Raw genomic sequence first — 15009 nt, forward strand, 5'->3', positions numbered from 1 at the left:
AACAGCATTGATTGAGATATGAATTAACATTTCGTTAAAAACAATGGTCATTCATTATGCTGTAGGTTAGACCATGAGAACACCTTATTGCACTTGCTATGCTATTGTCTGTCGTCTGAACAGTTCTTACAAATAATTTTGAGTAGCGCCTTAGAAAATTTTACCATCGAAACGTTTTAGTATTAAAAACTATTCACCTAGTGAGTGTTTAAAGTGTTCATCACAGCCTTGGAGACCATGAACATACATAATTAGGTATCTTGGATTTAAGGTTATTGTAATCCGGATAGAAAGAGATTTAAAAATAATTACTGTCACTGTTACCAGATCCACTTCAATATATCACCAAAATTCTCCCTAGATTGACGTATATTCGCTGCTAAATTCACAGAACAACCCAACGCGAGTCATCAACCTTTTCCACTGAACAGCAACTTCGTTTTGAGACAGTGTTGGTGACATAATGTACTGTTGGTTTAGCCAAGCGTCAATAGTGTATTCGAAATGTCCACGATGGAAAGATTAGCGGTAATATCGGAAACGTGCATTAGGAAGTTACGATCGATTTAGCTGTTGGTAATGATACGTACTTCGCGTTCGATCATACAAAAATGTAATTGCTTGGTCATTTTGTATACTTAGAGTATTTGAGCAAATAGAAAGAATGTAATTAGCCATTTTTCTACAGCGAGGCGTGTGTGATGAGTGTGAAACACTGATGGCCTGTGGAGTTGACCTAGAACTTATACAAATGTTACAATTTGTTTTACAGTGTTCTGCAGCGGGTGGAAACTAATAAACAATACCTATAGTCAAGACAATATTCCCATCTGATTCCATGTATATTATCTTCCCTCTCTCTCAGTATAATAACATTTTTAACCAGAAGTGATTGAATAGTTTTATGTCTTATATAATTTTTATTGCCAATATGGAGGTACTCGCAGACTCGACTTAATATGGTAACCATTACTCTGAAGTAACAATTTCTTTTATTATTTAAATGAGTATCTTAAAAATTAAATCAGAACTCATAAATCTGTTTCAGATTTTGACTGTCTTACATAAGCGCCGACTTAGCGTGTGATTTCTGGCCCTCATCCCTCCAAGTTTACAACGACGAGTAGATATTAGAAAAATGTATATCACATTATCATTAACAAATTATGTAATAAGCATAACTTGAAGCGACTGTTATAGAAACGTTCGCATTGCCAGCAGAGCGTGTTTGGAAATTTTAACTAAGCCTATTCTTTGGAAACTAATAAAATATTAATTTAATAGAGCGACGAGTCGTTTACTTTTTTTTCTAGTTCGTTGGCTTTTTAACTTGGATGCCACACTACTGATACTAACGCCCAAAATTTTGTCTATTTTCAGTTTCAAGTTGTTCGCATTTTGCCCATAAGGTAGGTATCGTTGGTCAGCGTTATTTAAATATTTGATTTCTTCATGTCGCTGAATTATTACATAAATAGTCGAATTTTTATAATTGGAAAACAGGAAAGTTAGTGTGTGAATGAAAAACACAAGAGATCTCTTGAAGTAAAGAACAGTAATAAGGTGCCAACATGCAAAAAATAAGGATAAATAACCATCACAAATTGATGTTTTCAGGTTAACGTAGTACATGTTCTCTCTGTCTGAAAGTCAGTAAAATCTTGTCTTCCAGCGTCCTCTCAAAAACAGCATTTCAACACTTTTCCGTAACGAAAATTAGTAAATTATTCGTTTTGAAGAACTCATGGCAGTCTTTAGTAAAGAAACATTCACCACCTTCATTTCTTCTTAGTTCTTAAACGGAATTACATTGGACCCAATTCTGTTCTTCTGTAGTCTTTGGAATGATTTCTGAAAATAAATTAACGACATTTAGAGTGAAGATTAAATATATCATGATTTTTCGCAGTGCCGGAATTACATGTCACCCGTGCTGAGGGACAAATTTCAGATCCTTCTTTGTGTCATCTAATATTCTTTTACAAAATAAACCTTATTAAAAAGCTCTCTTTAAGGCCAATTTATGTTCAGATAAGCTAATAAGAACTGGACTACAACTCACAGTAGGATCCTCACCACTGTACAATGTGCCTCTACTCGGAATTAAACCCTCGACCTTTTAATTACAAGGCAACGGGTATAACATTATACACCATCGGAGAAGCACTTGCTTTCTTAAAAGACGTGATATCGTCATAAGTGCTTTGTCCCTCCGATTAATTTCATCTCAGGATATTTTTTATTCTCAATTTCTTATCCACAATTCAAGCAATCATTTATCCCTCCCTAGTCGCTACTCTCTCTCTCTCTCTCTCTCTCTCTCTCTCTCTGATATGTCTTGTCATTCAATATTACATAATATCCATCTCCCATTCCTTTTTCGGCCTCCCGATGGCTCAGTGGTAGCGTCCTCGCCTTGTAATCAAGGGGTCCCTGGATAGATACCGGGTGGAGGCACATAGTAGTTCGGATCCCACTTTAAACTGTAGGTCCAGTTCCAATTAGCATTTCTGTGCATAAAGTGAACTTAAAACACCAAATCAACCAACCAACCATTCCTTTATCTTCTATAATTCTTGTAACATTCACTCCAATGGTTCAATTTACGTACTACGAAAAACAAGCTTCTGTCCTCTCCTCGACGCCCCTCCCTCGCCCCGTCTCCTTCAAGATCCACTTCTGATGATGTAATTTTAAAAGAAAAGTCTAGCCTCATTTCCATTGGTGGTATTTTCCTATTCGACGTATTCTTACGTCATATAGAAAATTCTATATGTAGTTTTGCTATCGTATCTCCCCACTATATCATACCATAAGTGCTTCGTCTCTAACATCCAGAGTTCATCTTTACTCAGGGCACTCAGATGTCAACCTCACTTCCACGTAGTACATTGTGGGGTTCACTTTTGCAGGTTAACGAAGCTCCGGCGCATGGATTCACAGTCAGGGTTTGTGTTGCGTTTGCGATTGTCCCTCACCTCATCAAATAACTTTACATCTCCATTGTAACGCTTACCTAGAAATGGTAGAAAAGCGACGTAAAATTTAAAATTCACATAAAATCTAGCCTGCACTAAATATTTAGTCAATAATTAAACCCCTCCCATACTTCCTCCGGGAAGAAACTCGACCGAGAAGTGGTTAGCACAGCGCTGTTCGACGCAAGAGTTCCCGGGTTAGAATCCCGGCCTGTGCATAGGTGTTCTCTGTGAGTGTCCCTTCATCAATTTCATCATAGCATCACTTTTCCTCATCTTCGCAATTACTAAAAGGTGGTAGAGAAGCGAAGTAAAATAAAACACGATAATTAAACTCTGTGAAAGTGACGCGTGGAATTTTTACGGAACCCGCGAACGATCAAAATGTATCGAATCAGCCCTAATAAAAGAATAAGGAAAATTAAAATAATACCGCTCAGTCGAAGAGGAAGGAGAAAAATGATACGTTAATCTTGTGTTACAAACATTTTGGCAAATTAATAAATTTATATAATTTATAAAATGTATTTCCAGTGAGAGACAGAGAAACATGTACAGAGTATAATACTTACACAGACGTATGTCTTGAGTGCGTTGAAAATAAAAATGACGCATTCAATTAATGTAATAAAGCTTGCCCCCATACAAAAGCCCATTACGCCACCAATGTTACCTGCAACAACAAACATCATTTTATTACGAAAAAGTTGGAAAATATGTAAAACTACGTAAATTTAATATCCACAATGAAACGTAATTTACTCCCACTCAGAATTATCTAAAATGGAATTTTCACTGAGAAATCAGAATATTATTCTCGTAATAGCCATTGCTTTAGAATGTTTATTAACTAAAATTCTTACTATAAAAATACTATACCAAAGTTATTTTAATTTAAGAACCAAATATATAAAAGAAAACATTATAAATATCAGTTCATATGTACTAAAAAGGGTTTCTTGCAAGTAGTTGTATTGACTGTACAACCAGGACCACTTACAAGTGTAGAAAAGGAGAGGCTATTTGATTGAACAATCCGATTTGCTTACACTTAAAACAATGCCAAGAGGGGCCTGTACCCCAATTCTTCCAGTGTGATATGCTCTTAATTTTAAGAATTTTGAATTCTAGTGTAGAAAGGGTGAAGCCCCTCAGACAGATTTGCTTATACTTAAAACTATGCCAAGTTCCCATATGATCTTATTGCTTATAGTGTGTTTTTCTGTCAAAATCCCAGGAATTGAATTCTAGTGTAGAAATGGTGATCCCCCCCTCAGATTGATTCTGCCATGTATATTAATATAAAGCTTATAGCTACTGGGTTCTGAGGCCCAGTGGAGTGTGGTGCATAGCCCCATGGTTTTTACTGCCTTGTAATCGGGAGGCTCGGGTTTGAATCCTGATAAAATGTGAAGCCTCTCCTGATGGCAAAATGTTAATATTGTTGCCTTGTAATCGGGAGGCTCGGGTTTGAATCCTGATAAAATGTGAAGCCTCTCCTGATGGCAAAATGTTAATATTGTTGCCTTGTAATCGGGAGGCTCGGGTTTGAATCCTGATAAAATGTGAAGCCTCTCCTGATGGCAAAATGTTAATATTGTTGCCTTGTAATCGGGAGGCTCGGGTTTGAATCCTGATAAAATGTGAAGCCTCTCCTGATGGCAAAATGTTAATATTGTTGCCTTGTAATCGGGAGGCTCGGGTTTGAATCCTGATAAAATGTGTAAGATTGAAATACATGTTGCAAAATAATATCTCCATATGTGAGATTTTGAGAATAATTATTGCTAGTTGATAGCCCCCAGATCTTAAACCTGGTAAAAGTGTTATACAACAGCATAAAAAAGCAAAATTATTTTATATTTCGGGATCACCCGAGCCTAGGTTTTGCTGTTGTTTGGGTATAAAAGCACCAGCTCAGCTATTAACTGCTGTTTTAATTGTTTTGACATATTGTCCATAGTTCTGTTTTTTCGGACCAGGAAATTTTATATAAATAAACAACAAAAATGCCAAATCAAAAATATTGCAATCAGTGTAATAAAAATATATCTAGTTCTCATTGGGCTAGGCACCGGCATATTTGCAACCGTAAGAAAAGCAGAAAGGCCACAAAAATGTGCCCAAGATGCCATAAAATATTAAGCAAGGCATATTACAAATGGCATAGGTGTAATTCTTATGTACAGTCATCAGCATTGCCCCCGCAACCATCTACATCTGGTCTGAAAAGAAAGCACGAAGCACCTGTTAATGCTGGACCTGCAAAGCAGCCACGCTATGCACCACCTATCCATAGCAGTTTTAACGGCCAATTAAGGGATCACCGTTTTGTATCAGAGCCAAGATGTGGCATTGAGAATTTTTTGAACAGTATAAATTATGATCTGCAGGCAATTCTAAATGCACAAAATGGCTCTTATAAGCTGTCCCTCAAATTGTTTACACAATATAAGAAACCAAATGGCACAAAATTTACACAGCCCCACATAACAGAAACTGTACCGGTATATTCAAATGCAAATTCAGACAAAATAATAAGCAGGTTGATGGATCAATTGAATATTAAACACTCTGAATTTGCGGCAAAAGAGTCTGGATGGAGCCTATGCGGTTCTCCACACAAGTTATATGTTAATATTTCTGAATTCAGCCCATTGCAAGGATCTACATATTTGCCATTACCTGCCAATATTAAAAACAAACAAGCCGTGGTTAATATAAAAACTAATGATGAGAAATGCTTTTTGTGGTGTATTTTAGCTGCTTTGTATCCAGTTTCAAGGCATCCTGAGAGAATAAATTATTACAAACAACATGAACATGATTTTGATGAGGCAATGGAGGATTTAGAATATCCAATGTCTGTTCAGAATATTGATAAATTTGAAAAAAGGGCCAAGCATATCAATGGCAAACAATTATCTATTAATGTATTTATTTGTTCCACTGGCCGTGGCAATTGCTTGATAGAACCTCTCAGAATCAGGACATTTGATGATGATTCTGCTGTTCCGATTGATCTGCTCTTAATTGAAGGGGATGGCACATATCATTACACTCTGATAAAAAATCTTGAAGCTTTAGTGAGAACACAACTAGACAAAACTCATACAATATTCAAGTTGTGCAGAAGATGTTTATCTGTATTTTATGGTCAAAAAATGGTGAAGGGGGTTCGGGAAGAGAGTGCGGAAATTGCCAAAAACAAGTTAATTGAGCATCTGAAATATTGTGGCAACCATAAACCTGTTCATATGGTGATGCCCAATCCAAGTGAAAATTGCAAATTCAAAAAGTTTGAAGCCTTGTCGGAACACCCAGCATATATTGTCTGTGATTTTGAATCAAACCTCAAACCTCTTGCATTCTGCAATCCAGATCCTGAAGAATCTTCAATTACACCATACCAGCTACATGAACCTTCCAGCTTTTGTTATATAGTTATACGGGATGGTGTAGCTAGTGAGCCACACTTATACATGGGACCAGATGCCATCAAAATATTTGCACATAGAATAGAAAATGAGTGCCGTGACATAGCATCTAACATCTTATTAAAATCAAAGCCTATGTTGCCTTTAACAGAGAAACAGATTGAAGATTTCAACAAAGCAGAAAAATGCCCGGTATGTGATTCTGAATTTTCAGATACAAATATCAAGGTGAAACACCATTCTCATACAGATGGTAAATTCTTAATGGCCCTGTGTAATAGCTGTAATATTAAGATCAAGAGACCAAAATTTGTCCCCATATTTTGCCATGGAGCATCCAATTATGATTTTCATCATTTGATCAGGTACGAGGGGTTTGACAAGCAGAATTTAAATATTTTAGCTGAAAATGATGAGAAATATATATCTATTAGCAAAATAATTAAAGTTAATGGTGTTCCTATTCAATTAAGATTTCTTGATTCTTACAGAATTTTATCTGCTAGCCTGGCTACACTGGCAAATCAATTATCTGATGATCAATTCAAAATCACACGTGCCTTGTTTCCAAATCAGGACCTGAAATTAATTAGGCGGAAGGGTATATATCCATATGACTATGTTACAGATTTTTCTAAATTTGATGAGTGTTCTCTGCCACCGCAAGAAGAGTTTTACAGCAAAATCAGAGGATCTGGAATCACTGATGAAGATTATCACCATGCCCAATTGATGTGGAACAATTTAAATTGCCAGACATTTGGTGATTATCACATGGCATATTTGAAACTTGATGTGACCCTCTTAGCTGATATATTGCAGGCATTCAGAAAATCTTCCATGCAAAATTATAAGCTGGATCCAATATATTTTTTCAGTGCCCCAGGTCTAGCATGGGCCGCAATGTTTTTGAATACTAACATGCATTTGGATCTGATCCACGATCAAGATAAGTATCTGTTTATGGAGAAATGTATAAGAGGAGGGATGGTGCAATGTTCTCAGAGATATGCCAGAGCAAATAACAAATATATGCCTGATTATGATCCAGCACGGCCATCAAATTATATAGTGTATGTAGATGCAAACAGCCTCTATGGTCATGCCATGATGCAAAAACTGCCATATGCAGGGCTTGAATGGGTTGAAGATTTCAATATTGAAGATCTTAAGGATTTTGATGACAGTGACTATGGCCTCATCTTAGAGGTTGATCTGACAATTCCAGATAATTTACACAACAAATTATCTGATCTGCCCCCAATTCCCGAGGTTAAGTGCTCACCTGGCTCTAAACAGAAGAAGCTCATGATGACACTGGAGCCGAAACAAGGCTATGTCACATATTACAAAAACCTCCAGTTCCTGATGAAACATGGTGTTCAAGTGACCAAAATTGGAAAAGTCTTAAGGTTCAGGCACTCAGAATGGTTGAAACCATACATTGATACAAACACAGTGCTTCGAACATCTGCAAAGAGCCAATTTGATAAGGGCTTGTTTAAATTGATGGTGAATTCAGTGTATGGCAAAACAATTGAAAATGTCAGAAAACATACCGATGTTAAAATAATTACTGACCCCAGCCTGAGCAAAAAATTGGTTGCAAAGCCTAATTTCAATTACAGAAGAATTTATGATGAGCACATGGCTCTTTTCAACATGAAAAAACAAAGATTAAGTTTGATAAACCTATTTATGTAGGGGCTGTGATATTGGAATTGGCCAAATTACACATGTTAACATTGTATTATGATGTGTTGAAACCTTTTTATGGTGATCGTGTAAAATTGATGTACATGGACACGGATAGTTTTATTCTTGATATTCAAACAGAAGATGTTTATCAAGATATGTTACAGCTTGAATTGTTTAAATATTTTGATACCAGTGAACATACAAAGATTCAACACCACCACAACAAAAAGGTGCCTGGCAAGTTAAAAGATGAGACACTTGGTGATGTTATTGTGAAATTTGCTGGGTTAAGTGCCAAGGTGTACACTTTTGAAACATGTGGTGGCGCTGTTGCCAAAAAGGCCAAGGGTATTGGCAAAGTAACTGTTGAAAATGAGCTTGAATTTGAATATTATGAAAATTGCCTCAAATCCCAGAATTTAATCAAAACATCAGAATCCAGAATTCAGAGTGTGGATCACTTATTGACTTCAAATGTTGTAAGAAAAGTGGCCCTGGACCCACATGATGATAAGAGATGCATTTTATCATGTGGCATACATACTTTACCTTGGGGGCATTGTGATTTGAAAAATGGGAATCAATGCCCAATTACAGAGCATGATTTGAAATAAATAAACATGCCTATGAACTTATTTGGGTTCAAGAAACAGGCTATTATGGAGCTGCCAACACCACAACCCTCTTCTGATATGCTGTCTAAACTGAGTGGCTTGTTAATTATTCATCTGAACAGCATACTTACAGATGTTGATGATGAAACAGGCAAAATATTGTACATATTTAACAATAATTTAAATCATTACCAATTACCTGTAGGTGGGCAATTGCAATTTATTACAACCCCTGAGGGCAATGTCAAGATTTCAATAGGGAGAAATATTTACAGAATTAAGCTCTCAAACATGATTTCTGGCACTGTATATACTGTTTCTGCTGGTGACTGCTTATATATTGAGGTCCCTGGATCATATGACAAGCTTATACCCTTTTTTATAGAATTAAGAATCAGATACTCTATAATAAATAACCACTAAAACAAAAATGCCTAATGATATATTTGGCCATACAAGGCATGAAGATCACAGTGATGAGATTCTGATGCTTGATGTCAGAGTCAAGAAATTAAGAAGTGATTTACAAGCTTTACAAACCACACTCAATGCCAGTCTTCAATTAGAAATTACAAATTTACAATCACAATGCATGGACCCTCTTCTTAAAATTGATTCTGAACTCAAAGTGCTGCTTCAAAAATATACTGATCTGGCCACATTGGATAATTTTCAAAGTTTAGAAGAAGCTGTAGCAGCTCTTCAAGCCAAATTTAAGACCCAGGCCACCAACTCTGAGCAATTGAAACAGCAATTGGAAGAGCAAATAAATAATGTCCAGGCACAGCTCCAAACAATTGTCAAAAGCATAAAATCACAAGAAGATTTTGATCTAGTGATTTCCACTCTAAAAGAACAGATTCAGTCACTCCAAATACCTAATCTGGACCCTCTGCACAATGCCATAGCCGAGGTTAAAGAAAAAATTGAGACACTTGAAAATTTTATGAACAACTTGCCATCTTCTGATGCTTTGAATGCAATAACTCGGAGTGTAGCAAATATTAAGCTGCAACTTGAAACATATGAAGATTTTGGAAAAATTCAAAGTACCATAACCCATCTTGAAGGTACAATAGCAGCAGTGCAAAGTGATTTGGCAAATGTACTAGAATCCCGCCTGCCCGGTATTGTAGATACTCTTGTCAGTGTCCAGCAACAAATCACAAAACTTGAAAACCTCAACACTGAATCTGAGCTATCTCATTTTCATCACTTGATCGATGATATCCAAACAAAGCTTGAAATTTTACAACAATCCACACCCACTCAGGCAGATATAGCCCTGCTCCAAAATGCTATGCAAAATGTGGCTGATGCTTCTGAATTAAACAATGTGAAATTGGCACTTGAATTTTTGCAAAATACAGTATCAAATCTTCCCACATCACAGGAACTTAAAAATATTAAGAGGGCAGTGAATAGGATATTGAAATCAGAAGATATCAAGAATATCCAAGCAGAGATCAAACATCTCACTCAGACAGTTGCCACTCTACCAACCAATCAACATATTAATGAACTGCATGCTCTGTTTGAGGATATCAGAAGACAGGTCCATGATCTTACTGCTCAAAATTCAAAATTGGCAATTGTTGAAAATTTGCAACAAATTGTAGCTAATATCAAGCAACAGCTAGGGACCATGGAATCCAATCAAGCAAATGCTCTGTCTGTTTTTGCCACCCAGCTTCAAGAGATTGTGCAACAATACAAGAAACTTATTGTGGACATAAAAATTAAGCCAGGCCATGATGATGTTGTTAGGACCATCAATGAGCACCTTGAATCTGTAACAAGCAGATTGCTCACAGCAGAAAAAGAAATAACAGGCATAATCGAGAATCCAAAACATACAGTAATTCTTGAATTGTACAGCATCCCCAACAAAGAATATGATTCACCATTTACACCAGGTGGCAAAATATATATGCTGTCCCCTGCACAATTTTATTACCAGTTTTTTGTTGGGGGCACATTGAGACCAATCAAGATCAAATATTGGCTACAACCACAGGCACACCACTACCCCACCTTATCAATAACAAATGCTGACAACAAAGTGAAAATCACCAGTGTAGAATTGGAGGATTTTACAGATCCCAACACATTAGAAACAGCATATGTTGAAGATGATGGATCTCTGGAATTTAAAATACAAATAGGGGACAAATTATATTTAGAAAATCCTGCAGTATCAGCTGCTGAACACCCCATAGTTGCAATATTCTTGTTTACATATTATGTCTAGAGAAATTATTGTTGATGAATTACACAGACAAGCCCGACATAATTATAAGAGACTCCCAGTAGTCACAAAGGGCATAGATGATTTATGGCAGAGCGACTTGATTGAAATGGCAAGTGGAAAGTTGAAAAACTTAGACAAAATCAACAAGAGCTACAAGTATCTACTCACTGTAATAGACACATTTTCAAAATTTGCCTGGGCTGTGCCACTCAAATCCAAGACTGGAAAATGTGTTACAGAAGCCATCAGGACAATCATCAATCAGAGTGGAAGATCCCCGCGCTATTTGCAAACAGATAATGGCAAAGAATTTTATAATTCAGTGTTTCAACAATTTATTAAAAGCCAGGCAATAAAACATTACTCGAGTTACAGTGACCTCAAGGCCTCAATTGTAGAGAGATTCAACAGAACCTTAAAAAATCTTATGTATAAACAATTTACCCTCCAAAGTAATTATAAATGGATTAATATTCTTCCAGAACTTCTACATAAATATAACAATTCTGTCCATTCCACAATCAACATGAAACCCTCTGAAGTAACTTCATCTGATGAGCAAAAATTGATCAGTACTGTTTATTATCCTAGATATCAGGCAACAATAAGAAAGGCCAAATACAGGGTGGGTGATCAAGTAAGAATCAGCAAATATAAGCACTTATTCAAAAGAGGCTTTACCAGAAACTGGAGCACCGAATTATTTACAGTAGTTCAAGTTAAACCCGGGACCCTTAACACATATATAATAAAAGATCACAGAGGAGAAATTCTCAAAGGCAGGTTCTATGAAGAAGAACTCAGCAAAACTAAACAGCCTGACACATATCTCATAGAAAAAATTATCCGCAGAAAAGGCAACAAGTTATTTGTCAAATGGCTAGGACTTCCAGAACACAGCTGGATCGATGCAAACAAAATAATAATATGAGCACCTGGGATGTTATAAAAAGGCTGCCAGAACCTGAACAACAAAATAAGAGAAATGGAAAATTGCTACCTGATAATATTAGGTGTCTTATTGTTGGGCCATCTGCTTGTGGTAAAACTACACTAATGGTTGATAATTTTTTATTGGCACCCAACTGGTTAGACTGGAAAAACAGGCACTTGTATATCTTCTCTAAGAGCTTGGAACAATTAAAATATCAGCAGCTGATGAAGCTATATGATGGATTGGATATAGCCACTTTTGAACCAGATGTTAAGCCACTTCATGAATGTCTCGATAATTCTGTTGTTGTGTTTGATGACATTATACTGGATAATGAAAACAAGGTTAGAAATTTTTTTACACAGGGCCGGCACAAAAACATTGATTGTTTCTACCTTGCACAGACTTTTTCTAAAATACCGAAGCAACTGATCCGAGACAACAGCAATTTTATATGTGTGTTTCATCAAGATCATACCAACCTCAAACACATACATGATGAATATGTAGGTGGGGACTTGAGCTACAATGATTTTTCCAAGTTTTGCAGCAGGTGCTGGAACCAGGACAGTTATGGGTTTGTCACAATTGATATGACAAGAACACCCAATAGTGGTAAATACAGAAATAAAATCAACAATTTTCTAGACATTGAAATATAAATAAATAACCATGAAAAGGCCAATCATTGATGATCTTAAATTAAAAGATTATCTTGTAAAAAGATTTAAGGGATGGAAATCACAGAACCGAGGAATTTATGAACAACACAAACAAACAGAACAGCCTATCATTGATGCTATTAGTGAATTAGGTAAAAATATCAAAACTGTTACAGAGCAAAATCAAAATTTGATCACAGAGCTTGTACCTGTAGCTGCAAGGAACATATTAGATTATCCATTCACCCCACTTTCCAGTATTCATACACCTAGTCCTGTTGCTCCTCGAAGAATTGAAGCTACTCAGGATCCTATTGAATTGGGTCTTCTTGCTCAAAAATATTTAACCACACCTAAAGACAACAAAGATGAGGTGTTTGGCTTATATGCTGACACAGAGCTTGATGGTAGCATCATACATAGAATTGGCAATTTCAGAGTAACATTTATGGGAGATGATCTGATTGTTTATTCAGAATCTCGTCTCGGAGAAAAAGATGCTTTTGTTAAGTACCCCGGAACACCTGGGTTGTGGGAACTGATGACTCGGAAAAGGCCTGGCAGCTATACAGATCAAGATTATGATTATTACAAAGAAATATTAATAAAATCAGATGCTCTATACCAGAACAATGATCCCACACAAAAAAGAGTCAAGTCTAGCAGTGGGGCAAAATACAATAATTTAATCAAGCCCATATGGTCACAAATTAAGACTGGCAGTGGAATCAAACAATACAACACCCTGCCTAAAGAATTTGTGTGGGTTGATGATGTCAGGAAACTTGTAGATAGGTTGCTGGTGATAGCTAGGGAGGAAAATGCTGGCAACCACAATTTTTACAATGAAAAAGTTGGAATTATGGACATGATAAGCACCAAATTATCTAATTTTATAGTGAATGACCCTAAGGGGATTGGATATCTCATAAAAATTATTAATACTCTACCACCTAAATTTTGGAATATTTCTGAGGGTCGGGGCCTGGTTAATGACATTATAAACAAGCTGCCATTTGAACTACACATTCCAGGCTATCAGTATTGTGGTCCAGGCACAAAATTGGATCATAGATTAAACAGAGGGGATCCTGGTGTTAATCCTCTAGATGCTGCTTGTAGAGACCATGACATAGCATACAACACACATTCTGATCTTGACAAGAGACATGTTGCAGACAAGAAATTAGAAGAGGCTGCATTTGGTAGATTTGTAAGCAAAGATGCTTCTTTGAGTGAAAAAATAGCAGCATTGGGGACCACCATAGCTATGAGCACCAAACAAAAAGTGGGGTGGGGGTTGTGAATATGTATATAATAAACCTACAATGAAGGCCAAGGGTGTTATGTATCAAATACCTTATGCAGGTCTCAAATCTCTTAAAACTATTGACAGCCTTTTGACCAAAAAGCAGCGCAAGAAAAAAAGCTCTTGTATTGCCAAGGGCCATGGTATGAAATTGTTGCTTAGTACCCCCCAATTAAAAAAATTACAGCAATCAAGAAAAAAATCACATGTGGGGGGTTTCATATTTACTATCCCTGCCATCTTAGCAGCTCTCGGGGCTGTTGGGAGCTTGGCCGGGGGATCAGCCGCCATAGCAAAAACAGTAATAGATGCCAAGAAAAATAAGGCAGAATTAGATGAGCAGAGGCGCCATAACCTGGCCATGGAGAAAAAAGGCAAAGGTGTTAAGAGAGCCATGAATAAGTTTAAAAAAACAAGAGCCGCATACAAACCAAGATATTGAAGCTTTAATCAAGCCACTGGGCATCAAACATTTTAGAGGTGTGTACATGTCTGATTCTTTACCAGAACAACCACTCAACAAAGAGTGTGGCATTGTTAATTTGGATGAGTACAAAAATCAGGGCACTCACTGGATCTGTTATCTTAAATATTTAAAAAATGAGGCATTTGTGTTTGATTCATTTGGAGGTGTTCCTCCTGAAAATTTAATAAAATATCTAAAATCAGCTAATCTTTATTACAATAATGCCCGTGTTCAAAACTTCAAAGATGTTAATTGTGGACATTTGTGTTTATCTGTTCTTAGATATATGTCTCAAATAAATAAACCATCAATTGAAAATTTTCAAAAGGCCTTGTGGTATTTAAAACATCATGGGGGTATTCCATCTCACCAGCCAAAATTCAATATTGAAACTCAAATTGCATGATGATATAGTGTATCCCAAAACAATAGCTCTCAGAGCATTTTACGGCATGTACTTGATCCCCAATATTACACACCACAACAACAAAATTGCAGTAGGGGATCAAAAAATTGTCATCACTCCAGGGCAATATAATCTGTCCACTCTAAATGCTCAATTACCCAGAGGTGTAGTGTTAAGTCAAAATTCTGTCACTCACAGAGTAGAGATTGTATCTGCTACAGAAACAGTGGATCTGGGTACTATAGGAGAGCTGT

The sequence above is a fragment of the Lepisma saccharinum genome, chromosome 18, assembly GCF_977018435.1.
Source record: "Lepisma saccharinum chromosome 18, izLepSacc3.1, whole genome shotgun sequence".
NCBI classification, from domain to species: domain Eukaryota; kingdom Metazoa; phylum Arthropoda; class Insecta; order Zygentoma; family Lepismatidae; genus Lepisma; species Lepisma saccharinum.